Source organism: Oryctolagus cuniculus, chromosome 12, assembly GCF_051225735.1.
Source record: "Oryctolagus cuniculus isolate XC-2025 breed Fujian yellow rabbit chromosome 12, ASM5122573v1, whole genome shotgun sequence".
NCBI classification, from domain to species: Eukaryota; Metazoa; Chordata; class Mammalia; order Lagomorpha; family Leporidae; genus Oryctolagus; species Oryctolagus cuniculus.
The window spans coordinates 100,558,202-100,571,812 of NC_142878.1; the positions used below are offsets into that span (position 1 = coordinate 100,558,202).

At 47.3% G+C, this 13,611-nt stretch overlaps 1 protein-coding gene and 1 long non-coding RNA gene across 3 annotated transcripts in view; one reads left to right on the plus strand and one right to left on the minus strand.

Moving 5' to 3' along the window:
• Positions 1–13,611, minus strand: part of IQGAP1 (IQ motif containing GTPase activating protein 1) — a 111,752-nt gene that overhangs the window by 79,804 nt on the left and 18,337 nt on the right. The gene's annotated exons all lie outside the window — the stretch shown is intronic.
• On the plus strand, positions 6,590–10,536 carry LOC149123194 (uncharacterized). Its single transcript, XR_016218355.1, has 2 exons — positions 6,590–7,026; positions 10,329–10,536. It is a non-coding gene; the product is annotated as an uncharacterized LOC149123194 (long non-coding RNA).

Sequence of the window (13,611 nt, forward strand, 5' to 3'; positions counted from 1 at the left end):
GGATTCAGCCACGGCCAAAAACATAGCTTGACAACAAAACTTTTTTGTTTTCTTAATATTTATTTATTTGATGGGGCCAGAGCTGTGGCATAGTGGGTAAAGCCACCGCCTGCAGTGCCACCATCCCATATGGGTGCTGGTTTAAGTCCTGGCTGCTCCACTTCCAATCCAGCTCTTTGTTATGGCCTGGGAAAGCAGTGGAAGATGGCACAAGTCCTTGGGCCCCTGCACCCACATGGGAGATCTAGAAGAAGCTCCTGGCTCCTGGCTTTGGATCGGCACAGCTCCAGCCGTTGCAGCCAAGTGAGGAGTGAGAGTGAACCAATGGATGGGAGACCTCTCTGTCTCTCCCTGCCTCTCCTTCTCTCTCTGTATAACTCTGACTATCAAATAAATAAAGAAATATTTTAAAAAAAAGATTTATTTATTTGAAAGGCAGCATGACAGAGAGAAACAGAGAGACAAATATCAAGGAATCTTCCATCTGCCAGTTCACACTCCTAATGGCTACAACGGCCAGGACTGGGCCAGGCCAAAGCCAGAAGCCCAGAACTCTGGAGGTCCAGGTCTCCCATGTGGGTGCAGGGGCCAAGCACGTGGGCCATCTTCACTGCTTTCCCAGGCACATTATCAGGGAGCTGGATCAGAAGTGGAGCTGGATCAGTGTTCAAAACATCGCCCATATGGTTCCCCGCCGCGCCACAACACCAGTCCCCAAATAACAAATTTCTCCCAAGGACTGAAGAAAAGCGGAGAGTCCAGCACTCAGCCCTCCTCTCACAAAGAGCATACAGTCAGTCAACATTTTCTCCTCCTCCAGGGGAGTGCCAGAACTGCAAATCTAACTCAAATAAAATTATTAAGAAAAAAAAAAAAGATACCAAATCTGAAACGACTAGTAAACAGGGAAACAGTAACATGTGAATGGTTCACTCTCAACTAAAAAATAACCTGTAGGAGCAGGCATTGTGGCACAGCGGGCTAAGCTGCCCCTGGGAGAGCTGCATCTCGTATCAGAACACCAGCTCGAGTCGCAGCTATTCCTCTTCCCATCCAGTCCTGCCCACGTGCCTGGAGGGCAGCAGCTGATGGCTCAAGCAGGTGAGTCCCCGGCTCAGCAATGGCTTTCATGGCCATCTGGGGAGTGAACCAGTGAATGAAAGATAGCTCGCTCGCTCTCTGAGTCACTGTCTTTCAAATAACTAAAACAACAAAACTGTAACACCATGTGGCAGATACAAACCTAAAGACTTTCCATATATTATCTCACTTGATCTGTGCAACATAAGGCAAGCAGTGTTATTGTGATTTCACAGATAAGGAAATCATGGGTTCCAAGTAGAGTGACCTGTCCAAGATGACCCAGCACGTCAGCTCACACTTGAGCAGAACTGGCTTGACTCTTAAGTCCATACTCTTAATTAATCGCTACCACACAAAGCCTGTCAAAGATACTAAGAGCTACACCTACTGAACACTCCTATCAAAAGTTCAGGTTCAGGCCGGCGCCGCGGCTCACTATGCTAATCCTCCTCCTTGCGGCGCCGGCACACCGGGTTCTAGTCCCGGTCCAGGCGCCGGATTCTGTGCCGGTTGCCCCTCTTCCAGGCCAGCTCTCTGCTGTGGCCCGGGAGTGCAGTGGAGGATGGCCCAGGTGCTTGGGCCCTGCACCCCATGGGAGACCAGGAAAAAGCACCTGGCTCCTGGCTCCTGGCTCCTGGCTCCTGCCATCAGACCAGCGCGGTGCGCCGGCCGCAGTGCGCCGGCAGCAGCAGCCATTGGAGGGTGAACCAACGGCAAAGGAAGACCTTTCTCTCTGTCTCTCTCTCTCACTGTCCACTCTGCCTGTCAAAAAAAAAAAAAAAAAAAAAAGTTCAGGTTCAGGGCTGGCGTGGTGTAGCAAATAACGCTGCCACCTGTGACACCAGCATCCCTTGTGGGCGCCAGTTTGAGTCCCAGCTGCTCTACTTCCAATTCAGCTACCTGCTAATACCTGGGAAGAGCAGTAGAAGATGGCTCAAGTACGTGGGCCCTCAACCCTTGTGGGAGACCCAGATGAGGCTCCTGGTTCTGGCCTGGCCTAGTCTGGCCATTGCAGCCATCTAGGGAGTAAACAGCAGACAGAAAATCTCTCTGTCCTTGTCAATATGACTTTCAAATAAATAAATAAACCTTTTTTTTTTTTTTTTTTTTTTTGACAGGCAGAGTGGACAGTGAGAGAGACAGAGAGAAAGGTCTTCCTTTGCCGTTGGTTCATCCTCCAATGGCTGCCGCGGCCGGCGCGCTGTGGCCAGCGCGCTGCAGCCAGCGCACCGCGCTGATCCGATGGCAGGAGCCAGGTACTTCTCCTGGTCTCCCATGGGGTGCAGGGCCCAAGCACTTGGGCCATCCTCCACTGCACTCCCGGGCCACAGCAGAGAGCTGGCCTGGAAGAGGGGCAACCGGGACAGAATCCGGCACCCCGACCAGGACTAGAACCTGGTGTGCCGGCGCCGCTAGGCAGAGGATTAGCCTGTTGAGCCGCGGCGCCGGCATAAATAAATCTTAAAATAAAAAGTTCAGGTTCTGAAACTGGGCTTCCTGAAGCACCCACACCCCTACACCCACAGTCTGCGGCCTCATTAGCAATCCTTATTCCACCAAGCACCAAGACAGAGTCCTATTAATTATTAAACACTGGCCAAATTACACAATTAGTTGCAAAAAATGAGTGCTTACACAAAAGCCTGTCTTTAATATAATTATATAACGCTTATCAGTAATCTTATATACCTTTCTTATTATCTCTTTTTTTTTTTTTTTTGACAGGCAGAGTGGACAGTGAGAGAGACAGAGAGAAAGGTCTTCCTTTTGCCGTTGGTTCACCCTCCAATGGCCGCCGAGGCCAGCGCGCTGCGGCCGGCGCACCGTGCTGATCCAAAGCCAGAAGCCAGGTGCTTATCCTGGTCTCCCATGGGGTGCAGGGCCCAAGCACTTGGGCCACAGCAGAGAGCTGGCCTGGAAGAGGGGCGACCGGGACAGAATCCAGCGCCCTGATCGGGACTAGAACCTGGGGTGCTGGCGCCGCAGGCGGAGGATTAGCCTATTGAGCCGTGGCACTGGCTCTTATTATCTCTTTTTATAAAGTTTTGTTTTATACAAATTTTAAATCAATTCTCCAGAAAAATTATCTTGGCAGCCACACAATCACTCAGGAAGCATTTCTGACTACTGCAATGTTTATCAGTGGCAGAATACATGCTAAAGACCAGCCCCTGCCTTTAAGGAAATCACTTAATGACAAGCTACCACAGGAGATGATATGTGAATTATGCTTTGTAAGATAACGTGTATTTAAAGAGGCAAAAAAAATGAGAAAAGACATTTGAGATAATGACACAGCATAAACAGAGAGCCAAAAAAGTGTGGAAACAAAAGGCCTGTTCCATGCGTGACAAATGCAGGGGGTGAGGGGTGGGGAGGGACGGGTGACCTGCAGGCATGGCAACCATGGAGGTTTTCAAGTAGCAGAGTGCCCTAGTCAGGTGGGGGACACAGAGGGAGACTGGGACAGCAACGGCCAAGGCAGAAACATTAGGCAACCATTTCAGGAGCCCAGACAGAGGTAATCAGGTCTAAGTAGCACCACGATGAGCAATTACAAGGCAGAAATTCACCCTGTTTCACAATCCGTTAGCTGGGTGACAGAGTTAATGGGGAAGCTGGTTTCACAGATGACTTGAGAAGAAAAAAACAAGACTAGCTCCTCACCTTACATCTTGCAGTGAGTATGAAACACGAAATGGATTACAGACATTTTTTAAAAGATTTATTTATTTGAAAGCATTACAGAGAGAAAGGAAAAAGAGAGAAACGCACACAGATCTTTTATCCACAGGTTCACTCTCCAAATGGCCATAATGGCCAGGGCCATGCCAGGCCAAAGCCAGGAGCCAGGAGCTCCATCCAGGTCTCCCACGTGGGTGGCACGGGTCCAAGTACTTGGACCATCTTCTGCTGTTTTCCCAGGCATTAGCATGGAGCTGGATTGGAAGTGAAGCAGCTGTGACAGGAATATGGAATGTGGCACTGCAGGTGGGGGCTTAACCCATTGCACCATGACGCCAGCCCCAGGTTAAAGATTTTTAAAAAGGAAAAAATATAGATGAGCAGTTGTGTAATCTTGAAATGGGAAAGGAATTTGCAAACAAGCCTGCAGAGGCAAAAATCAGAAAGGAAAAGATAAATAAACCAGCTATACAGAAACTATCTAGGAGTGGGCTCAGGTAATATGGGTTACATTCTTAGCTCTTGGCTTTGGCCCCAGGTATTGCAGGCATTTGGGGAGTGAACCAGCAGATGGGAGTTCTCTCTCCCTCTCTGCTTCTCAATTAAAATTTTTAAAAGCAAAACATTAAAATTTCTATAAGGCAATTTTTTAAAAATTTAGATAAACTGGGAAGAAAAAATTACAGAGCTAGCATTCTCTTATAGTCGTCTTCTTTTTAATGTTGATTGAATTATTTGAAAGGCAGAACGACAAAGACAGAGAGATCTTCCGTAAGCTGGTTCAAGCCTCCCTATGCTCATTAACAGCCAGGGCTGGGCAAAGCCAAAGCCCAGAGTCAGGAACTCCATCCCAGTCTCCCGTGTGGGTGGCAGGCCCCATCTACCTGAACCATCATCCACTGCCTTCCAAGGTGCACATTAGCAGAAAGCTGGAAAATAGAAGGTGGGCAGGACTCACACCCAGGCCCTCTGATATGAGGTGCAGACATCCCAATCGGCCGCTTAACTCATTTCCCGGCAACGCCCAGCCCTCTCCTATAATCTTTACACACACACACGCACAGATAAATACATTTTTAGTCACTTGAAATAAATAGAAAAATGTTTCCTTAGTAAAAGAGAATACAGGCACAAATAAGCATTCATAAAGTAATAAACATAAACAGCTAGTAATTATAGGGAAATTTCTCAGCCTCTCTACTAATCAGAGAAATGCAAATTAAAGTAACAATGTCATCATCTTCAGCTATCAGACCAGCAAAGATAAAAAAGAATGACAACTTGTTATTGTCCAGTGTGTGGGGAAATCCCACATTCCCATACACAGTTCCAGAAAAAACCCTGGCTCCATGCGCCATCTATAGCAAACTTACAGAAACTTCTATAAAAGGAAAAAGAAACTTATTTTTAAAAGATGACTTGAGGACTGGTGGCATGGATGACTAAATAAAAGATGATGTCATTACACAAGGTTGGGGACACCGCAGAAACAGAAGAGGACAATAGCTTTGCGCCTGAAACATTTTCGGCTTGAAATGTCAGCGGGCACCCAGCAGTGAGATTCTGCAGGAAGTTGGAGATTCCAGTCTGAAACTCAGGGAGAAAAACCCAGGCTGGCACCGCCTTCACATCTGTGGATGATGAGCTCGCCAGGGGCATAGGTTGAGGGAGAATAAAAGGGGTGAAGGGCTGTACCTCAGAGAACGCCACAAGGTGAAAGAGAAAGAAAGGGCGGTCGCGGTGGTGGAATGAGAGCCAGGAGAGAGCGACAAGATGGCCACCCAGGGAGCTAGACGAGGCCAGCAACTGCCAATGCTGCAGAGGGATGGGCTGCAAGGGGGAGGACGTGGCAACCAGGAAGGCCAGGAGAGCCCCGTGGGGCCAGACTACAACCGGAGAGGAGACCAGACGGGGGGGGGGACGGGAGGCCAGGGGAAGCGGCGGAGTCTAGGAGGGGAAGAGAGAAACTGGGGAGCAGAGGCAGGCTGGTCTGAGACGGTGCCATGCCCGGGGAAGGCGCCTTCCTTTAAATGATGGAATACGTGTCTGCAGCCTATGAGAACCAGTGAAGGAGGGACAAAGGTACAAGAACAAAGGACAAAAGCAAGAAGGTGCTGATGGGCAGAGGTGGCAGCCACATGCAGAAGGAAACAAAGCCACTTCTCCCCTGAGGAGGGAGGGACGGAGATGCAAGCCAGCAGGAACGGCGTGGTATTTCACTCACTGTCCGTAACGGGACCAGGAACACCGTGACCCTCACAAGGCTGCTGTGAGGGTGAGATCGGAGCATGAGGAGGCTCTAAATAATGGTAGCCTTACATCTGTGTGTGTTTGCATGAGTCTGTGTGGGACAGAGCGAGACTCCCAGAAATAAACCTATTTCTATTCCAACACTCGGTAACTGAAGTCATACCTGTCTACCTTGTCCTGCTGATAACATTTCTCAGAGGGAGTAAATATTCGCCCAACCCACCCTGCCACTCAGTGAGACAAAGAGGTGACTACTGAGAACTCTACTGTGGTAAGCCTCCAAACAAGCCCAGACCAAGAGCATACGTAGAAAAGAAACAGGGTGGGAATCTGAATTAGGGGTCTGTGAAGAGGAAACCAGCTGAACAAGTTCTGCAGAGCACATGACTTCAGCGGTTTCCCAGCTCAGTGCAATTCAGAAGGGGAACAGAGCGATGCCGGAACCGACTACTCCAAGCCGCGGAGATTCAGTTCCTCCAGGAACAGCTCCTCGGGAGCCACACCCATCGGGCAGAGCAAATGCCGCCAGCACCAGGGTTATTCTATGCCAAAGCCTCCCAAATTTGGTGGCCTTTCTCCGCCGTTGGGATCCACTATCATGTGAGAACTACTCAGGCATGGGAAAGAGCCCCGTGACTTTAATACAACATGGTAAGTGCAGTCTTGAGAGAAAGGAATGCAGAGTACCCAATACAGCTTTCTGCAGCCGTGATTTCCCAAAGAAAACGGCACTGAGGTCTGGGAGGACGTGGAGGTGTATGCTGACGGCAGAGAACACGTCAGGCCCACGGGAGTGTCCGGACCCTGCGAGGAGCTGAAGCAGGGAGGAAAGGGTCACATCGCATTCAAGGGATGGTTCTGAGCAGGACGGAGGAGGAGAGGAGGAAAGAGGGAGGTGAGGCACAAAGGCAAGAACCAGAAAGGCTCGACTTCCAAGCATAAAGCAGAATGAGAAGTCTCAGTAACAAACTTCTGAGTAGAAATTAGACAAATCTGAAAAACTGTAAGGTAAGTGAAAAACTCAGGAAAATGTTTGCCTTCTCTTAAGCAACATAGTTAACTTCTTTGTTTATTTCTATCTTATACAGACCCATGCCTGAGTAAATCATTTTATTATTAGCTGAACTGGATAGGGCCGGTCAAGTCTACTTGCTAAAATTAAATGTCAGTTACCCTATCTCAGCAGGGTTCCCCAGTCTTACTGGAGCGATGGAAACTAAACTATGGTGATGCATTATACAACTCACCTCATCTAAGAAATATCACTGAACTGCACATAAGATGTGGGTGAATCTCATGGCACATAAATTATGCATCAGTAAAGTGTTGATTTTGCTTTTTAAGTCTCTGGAAAAACAGGACTGCCTACTTACTCCCAGGCCGCCTTCAGATCAAGAGCTTGGTGACAACTACCAGGCTCAATCTGTGTACCATCCATCCCTCACTCACCAAGCTTCATGAAGTACCAAAGACCTCTTACTCAGCAGCTACAATCCAATCATTTCTAACTGTGAGCTCGTCTTGAGAAAACAGACAGGTAAATAAATAAATAAGAGAAAGAAAGAAAGAAAGAAAGAAAGAAAGAAAGAAAGAAAGAAAGAAAGAAAGAAAGAAAGAAAGAAAGAAAGAAAGAAAGAAAGAAAGAAAGAAAGGAAGGAAGAAAGGAAGAAAGGAAGAAAGGAAGAAAGGAAGAAAGGAAGAAAGGAAGAAAGGAAGAAAGGAAGAAAGGAAGAAAGGAAGAAAGGAAGAAAGGAAGAAAGGAAGAAAGGAAGAAAGGAAGAAAGGAAGAAAGGAAGAAAGGAAGAAAGGAAGAAAGGAAGAAAGGAAGAAAGGAAGAAAGGAAGAAAGGAAGAAAGGAAGAAAGGAAGAAAGGAAGAAAGGAAGAAAGGAAGAAAGGAAGAAAGGAAGAAAGAAAGAAAGAAAGAAAGAAAGAAAGAAAGAAAGAAAGAAAGAAAGAAAGAGAGAGGTGGCCGGCGCTGTGGCACAGCAGGTAAAGCCACCGCCTGCACTGCCGGCATCTCATATGGGTGCCGGTTCTAGTCCCAGCTACTCCACTTCCTATCTAGCTCTCTGCTGTGGCCTGGGATAGCAGTAGAAGATGGCCCAAGTCCTTGGGCCCCTGCACCAGCGTGGGAAGACCCAGAGGAAGCTCTTGGCTCCTGGCTTTGGATCAGCACAGCTCTGGCCATTGTAGCCATCTGGGGAGTGAACCAGAGGATGGAAGCCTCTCTCTTTCTCTGCCTCTCCTCTCTGTGTAACTCTGACTTTCGAATAAATAAACAAATCTTAAAAAAAAAAAAAAGACAGGAAAGACTCCTCCACAAAGCAGAAGATGGGGTCACATTTCTTTGCAAAAGCAAACCTCTGCTAGAACCTCAGGCACAAGCAGCATTGTGTTGTAAATATGTCAAAAATTTCATTTTCAGATTGATTACATGGTAAAAACAAGGAACGGTTAACTGCAGCCAGTGCTGTGGTGCGGTGAGTAAAGCTGTCACCTGTAATGCTGCCATCCCATATAGGTAGCAGTTTTAGTCTTCCTGCTAATGGCCTGGGAAAAGCAGCAGAAGATGGCCCAAGTGCCTGAGCCCCGGCCGCCCATGTGGAAGACCAGGATGAAGCTCCTGGCTTCAGCCTGGCTCAGTCCTGTGCCACTGCAGCCACTTGGGGAATGAACTAGAGGATACAAGATCACTCTCTCAAATACATAAATAAATCTTAAAAAAAAAAAAAAGGAATATTTAACTATAACACTCAGGAAGGACATAGCCCTTGCCTTGTTAGGCTCACAATATTTTAAGGAAAAGCATAAGGGACGTATGCCATGCAAAGTGTAACACACAGAGTGGGGCAGCAGAAACACAGAACAGCTAGCACCTGACACAAACCCGGGGCAGAGGTAGATGTCCAGGTAAACTTCCTGAAGGAATGCTACTTGAACGAATTCTCTTAAGATAGGCAGTATGTTCTTCACACAGGTCAATACTTTGACACACAGTTCAAAATTCAGGACACATAAAAAGATACTCAGTTAAAAGGAAAAAGAGTGGCAATACACAGCAAGTAAGGTAAGACTAAAGAGTTTCCATTGGACAAAGCATTTGGTGCACTGAGTTCTGGTGTTCTGAGTGAGATAAGGAAGGTGCGGGAATTACAACCACAGGAGTTAAAAAGTGGTGGATTTAGGAAGTTTTCCTGTAAGTTTAAAAAAAAAAAAAAAAAAAAAAGGAGGGGAGGGGGGCCAGCACTGTGGTGCAGCGGGCTAAGCCTCCACCTATGGCATGACACCACACTCTATATGGGCACTGGTTCAAGTTCCAGCTGCTCCTTTTCCCATCCAGCTCTCTGTTATGGCCTAGGAAAACAGCAGAAGATGGTCCAAGTGCTTGGGCCCCTGCAGCCATGTGGTAGACCCAGAAGAAGCTCCTGGCTTCAGATCGGCCCAGCTCCAGTTGTTGCAGCCATTTGGGGAGTGAACCAATAGGTAGAAGACCTTTCTCTCTGTCTCTCCCTCTCTCTGTCTGTAACTCTACCTCTCAAATAAATAAATAAAATATATTTAAAAAAAATTAACATCTCCAGTCTTAAAAAAGGGGGGAGGGGGGCGGGGGGAATAATCGGGGGAGATTTTAGGACTCAGGGAGCATAGCTGGAATTGGTAGATGTCTGTGCTCCAGGGAGAAAGAACCAGCAGGAAACGTGCAAGGGCCAGGACCTGAGATGACCAGAAGGGGAGGAGCCAGAACCCTGGCAGAGGCTCCATTTCAGGAGGAAAGATCCCTCTCCCACCGCTACAAAACAGCATATGAAAGGAGGAAGGATAAACTCATAAGGGCCAGAACCTGAGGACGTTGGACGAGAAAACGGAGGTCATGGATGGGATGGAGACAGCTCCTGAGAAGAAAGGTTTGGTGGGCTTCTGCTCTGTCCCACCCACCTCTGCCCATTCAGATTGCCTGCAAACAGCACCCCCTCTGTGAACTCCAGAAAGAATCTCCTCTCCCCCAAACTTGCTCTGAAGTTTCCCATGGCCCTTTGTATTTCTATTCACCTATATAAAGCTGGAATTCTTTTGTAATCTGTGAAACATAATATTCTAACCACTGAAAGACACAAATTGTTCTTTGTCTCTTACTTCAGAACCATACTATACTACTCCTGGTCTCAATTCTAACCAAATAATAATAATAATAATAATAAAAATACTGGGGTGAGCACTGTGGTGCAATGGGTTAGGTTGCTGCTTGGGACACCTGCACCCCATGTCAGAGTGCCTGGTTCAAGCCCCAGACTCTGCGCTTCCAATCCAGCTTCCAGCTGAAGTGCACATGGGAGGCCGCAGACGACGCCCCAAGTGCCTGAGCTCCTGACACCCACGTGGGAGACTCGAATGCAGGTTCCTGGCTCCTGGCTCCTGTGGGGAAGTGAGCAGCGAAGAGGAACGCCAGACATCTCCCTCCCCCCTCCCTCCCTCCATCTCGCTCACTCTTTCAAGTAAATAAATCTTTTGGGCTCTCAGTTCTTTCCTGAACTATGTTCTTAGCGGACTACTTTGCAGTGCGGTAGAAGATGTTATTTGGTACCAAGAGGTAGAAATAGACAGAAACAACTCTGAAGGAGCACAAAAGAAAGAGACACACATGTCCCACATACTTTCCCTTCTCTCATATTATTTTAGCTTATCTTGGAAAACCCAGCCATAAAACAACTGCTCCCTCATCTAAACTCTCACACACTGACTGACTGGCAATCACTTAAGGCCTTGTGACACTTAGACCTCTCATTCTTTGAGGTTGGGCAACTTCTCAAACGTTTGCGCCCTATCAATTAACCTGCAAACTTCCTGCTTTATGTCCTTTCCAGTTCTACCGAAGTCCTAAACAACGCAGGAGCTCAGAAATCTTGTTTTTCATTTTTTAACCTGCCTTAACACAGTGTTTTGGATTACTGGATGTATTTTTCCCATTTTTTTTAGCTACATCAGAAAAAAATGAGCAATGGAATATTATCGAGTCATTGAAAATAAAAATAGCTTTTACTAACACAGGAAATGAAAATAAAAATTACTTTTAAATAACTTGAGAAAGCACTTAGGTTAGAGCATAATAATAACCTCACATTAAACTGTTAAGTTACACTTGAAGATATTCTGTAACAGATTTTCCCAAAACAGTTCAAATCTGTTCTGGAAATTTCTTTTCTTTTCTTTAAAGACTGTTTATTTGGAAAAGTCTTACTGTTAGAAGCTCCCTGGTACCACAATGATAACTGCACGCTTCTTCCACTTCTCGGGAGTTTTTTCACAGCAAAATGTTAACAGAGCTGAATGAATTCCTGTACTACATCCTGGCTCTGCTCCCCCTAAGTCTTGTTCCCCATTCTGCAGCTCAGTCCCCGTTACTCCTTACAGACCTCTTACCATTCTCGTCACACTTGTCCAACACACTCCGGTCCTGGAGTAATTACCCAGGCTTCTCACACTGCGGCTGGAGAAGAATCCTAACTCACCTACCAGCAGGGTTTGCTGTGGGTATGAAAGACCCACCACCAGCCCTCCACCCTGCTCGGGGCTGTTGGGTCCCTCTCAAAGTCCGGCTTCCCAAGCAGAACACCAGCTGCAGGCCCGTCTTCTCCTCTGCTGCAGGTGCATTCCTATTAGTGAGTCGATGAACACCTCGGGTTTCTTTCATTTTGGGTTTTGCTTTTTTTTTTTTTTTTTTTTTTGGGACTACAGAGTGGCCGCTGCGGTCGCACCGCGCTGATCCAAAGCCAGGAGCCAGGTGCTTCCTCCTGGTCTCCCATGTGGGTGCAGGGCCCAAGCACTTGGGCCATCCCCCACTGCACTCCCAGGCCACAGCAGAGAGCTGGACTGGAAGAGGGGCAACCGGGACAGAATCCAGTGCCCTGACAGGGACTAGAACCTGGTATGCCGGCACCGCAGGCAGAGGATTGACCTATTGAGCCACAGCGCCGGCCCATTTTGTCTTCTTTTCCTATTATTGCGATTCCTATTAATGCTGTTTTTCTCCCTATCCTGTACTTAAGACTTTTTTTTAAAAAAGATTTATTTATTTATTTGAAATGTAAAGTTACAGGAGAAAGAGAGAGGGAGGAAGACACAGAGATCTTCCATCTGCTGGTTCACTCCCCAAACGGCTGCAATGGCCGGGGCTGGGACATAAAGAAGCCAGGACCTTCCAGGTCTCCCACGTGGGTGCAGGGGCCCAAGTGCTTGGACCATCTTCCACTCTTTCCCAGGCCATAGCAGAGAGTTGGATAGGAAGTGGAGCAGCCAGGACTCGAACCTGCACCCATATGGGATGCTGGCTATGCCACAACACTGGTTCATCATTGGATTCAGGATATTTGGAAAACGGAATCTGCCATGCAGTCTATCAACCATCCCCCTCCCAACAAACCAAATTTGATTGATACATCATTGATGCCCTCATAACTGCCCCCCAAAAAATGTTCCACAGTGCCTGGTGTTGTGCAGTAGGTTAACAACACAGTTTGCAACACGGGCATCCCATATTAGGGTGCTAGCTTCAGTCCCTGCTACTCTGCTTCCAATCCAGCTGCCTGCTAATCCACCTGGGAAAGCATCAGACCATGGCCCCAAGTGCCCATGATCCTGCCACACGTGTGGGAGACCTCGATGGAGTTCCTGGACAGCTTGTATGCATTAAAAGCCTAGAAGCTCTTTTTATTACTGAGATGAAATTCATAACATGAGTATATAATTTTTCATCCTTGTTAAAGCAGGCAATACTGTGGCTGCTAGTATATTCACAGTATTGTGCAACCATCACCACTATCTAATCCCAGAACACTTTCACCACCCAAAACCTCACCCATTCAGCAGTCACTCCCATCTAGCAGCTCTTCTTGAATCTGGTTTATTCAACGAGCTAGAAATCTTCTTAATGACATCACCATCTAGTTCAAATTTATCTAATCTGTCTGCAAAAGCATCACGAATTGGGCTGGCAATATGGCACAATGGGTTAAGCCACGAACAATGCTGGCATAGTAGTTGGCCCCTGTTCCCACATGGGAAATTTGGAAGAAGCCCCTGGCTCTGGCCTGGCCCAGCCTGAGCAGCTGTGGTCACTGGGGGAATGAACCAGAGGATGGAAGCTAGTTCTCTCTAACTCAGCCTTTCAAATAAATAAATTAATTTTTTAAAAAAAGTATCACAAAGCACCCTTTGAAATGCTTCGCTGAAATCTTTTCTCTGGCTCCCCAGTCCGGTGACCACGTCCACAAGGAAGTGATGGTGCAGCCACGTGGTTTTACTCAGCACATCCACACTGGCTCATAAGCATCACGCCTTCCTCGCTCAGTGGTCTAAGTCACCGAGCTGTTTGCCAGTGTACTCTGGAAATCTGCAAGTCTTACACTTTGTCAGAAACTAGTTCACTACATATCAGAATGTTTGACATCCATCCTCTTTTCCTTTTTAATTTTTAAAAATTATTATTTATTTGAGAGACAGAAAGAGTCCTCATCCACTGGCTTACTTCCCAAATGGCAGGGGCCCGGGCAGGAAGGGAGCCAAGAGCTGACGTGTATTCCAGGTGTCCCATGGGT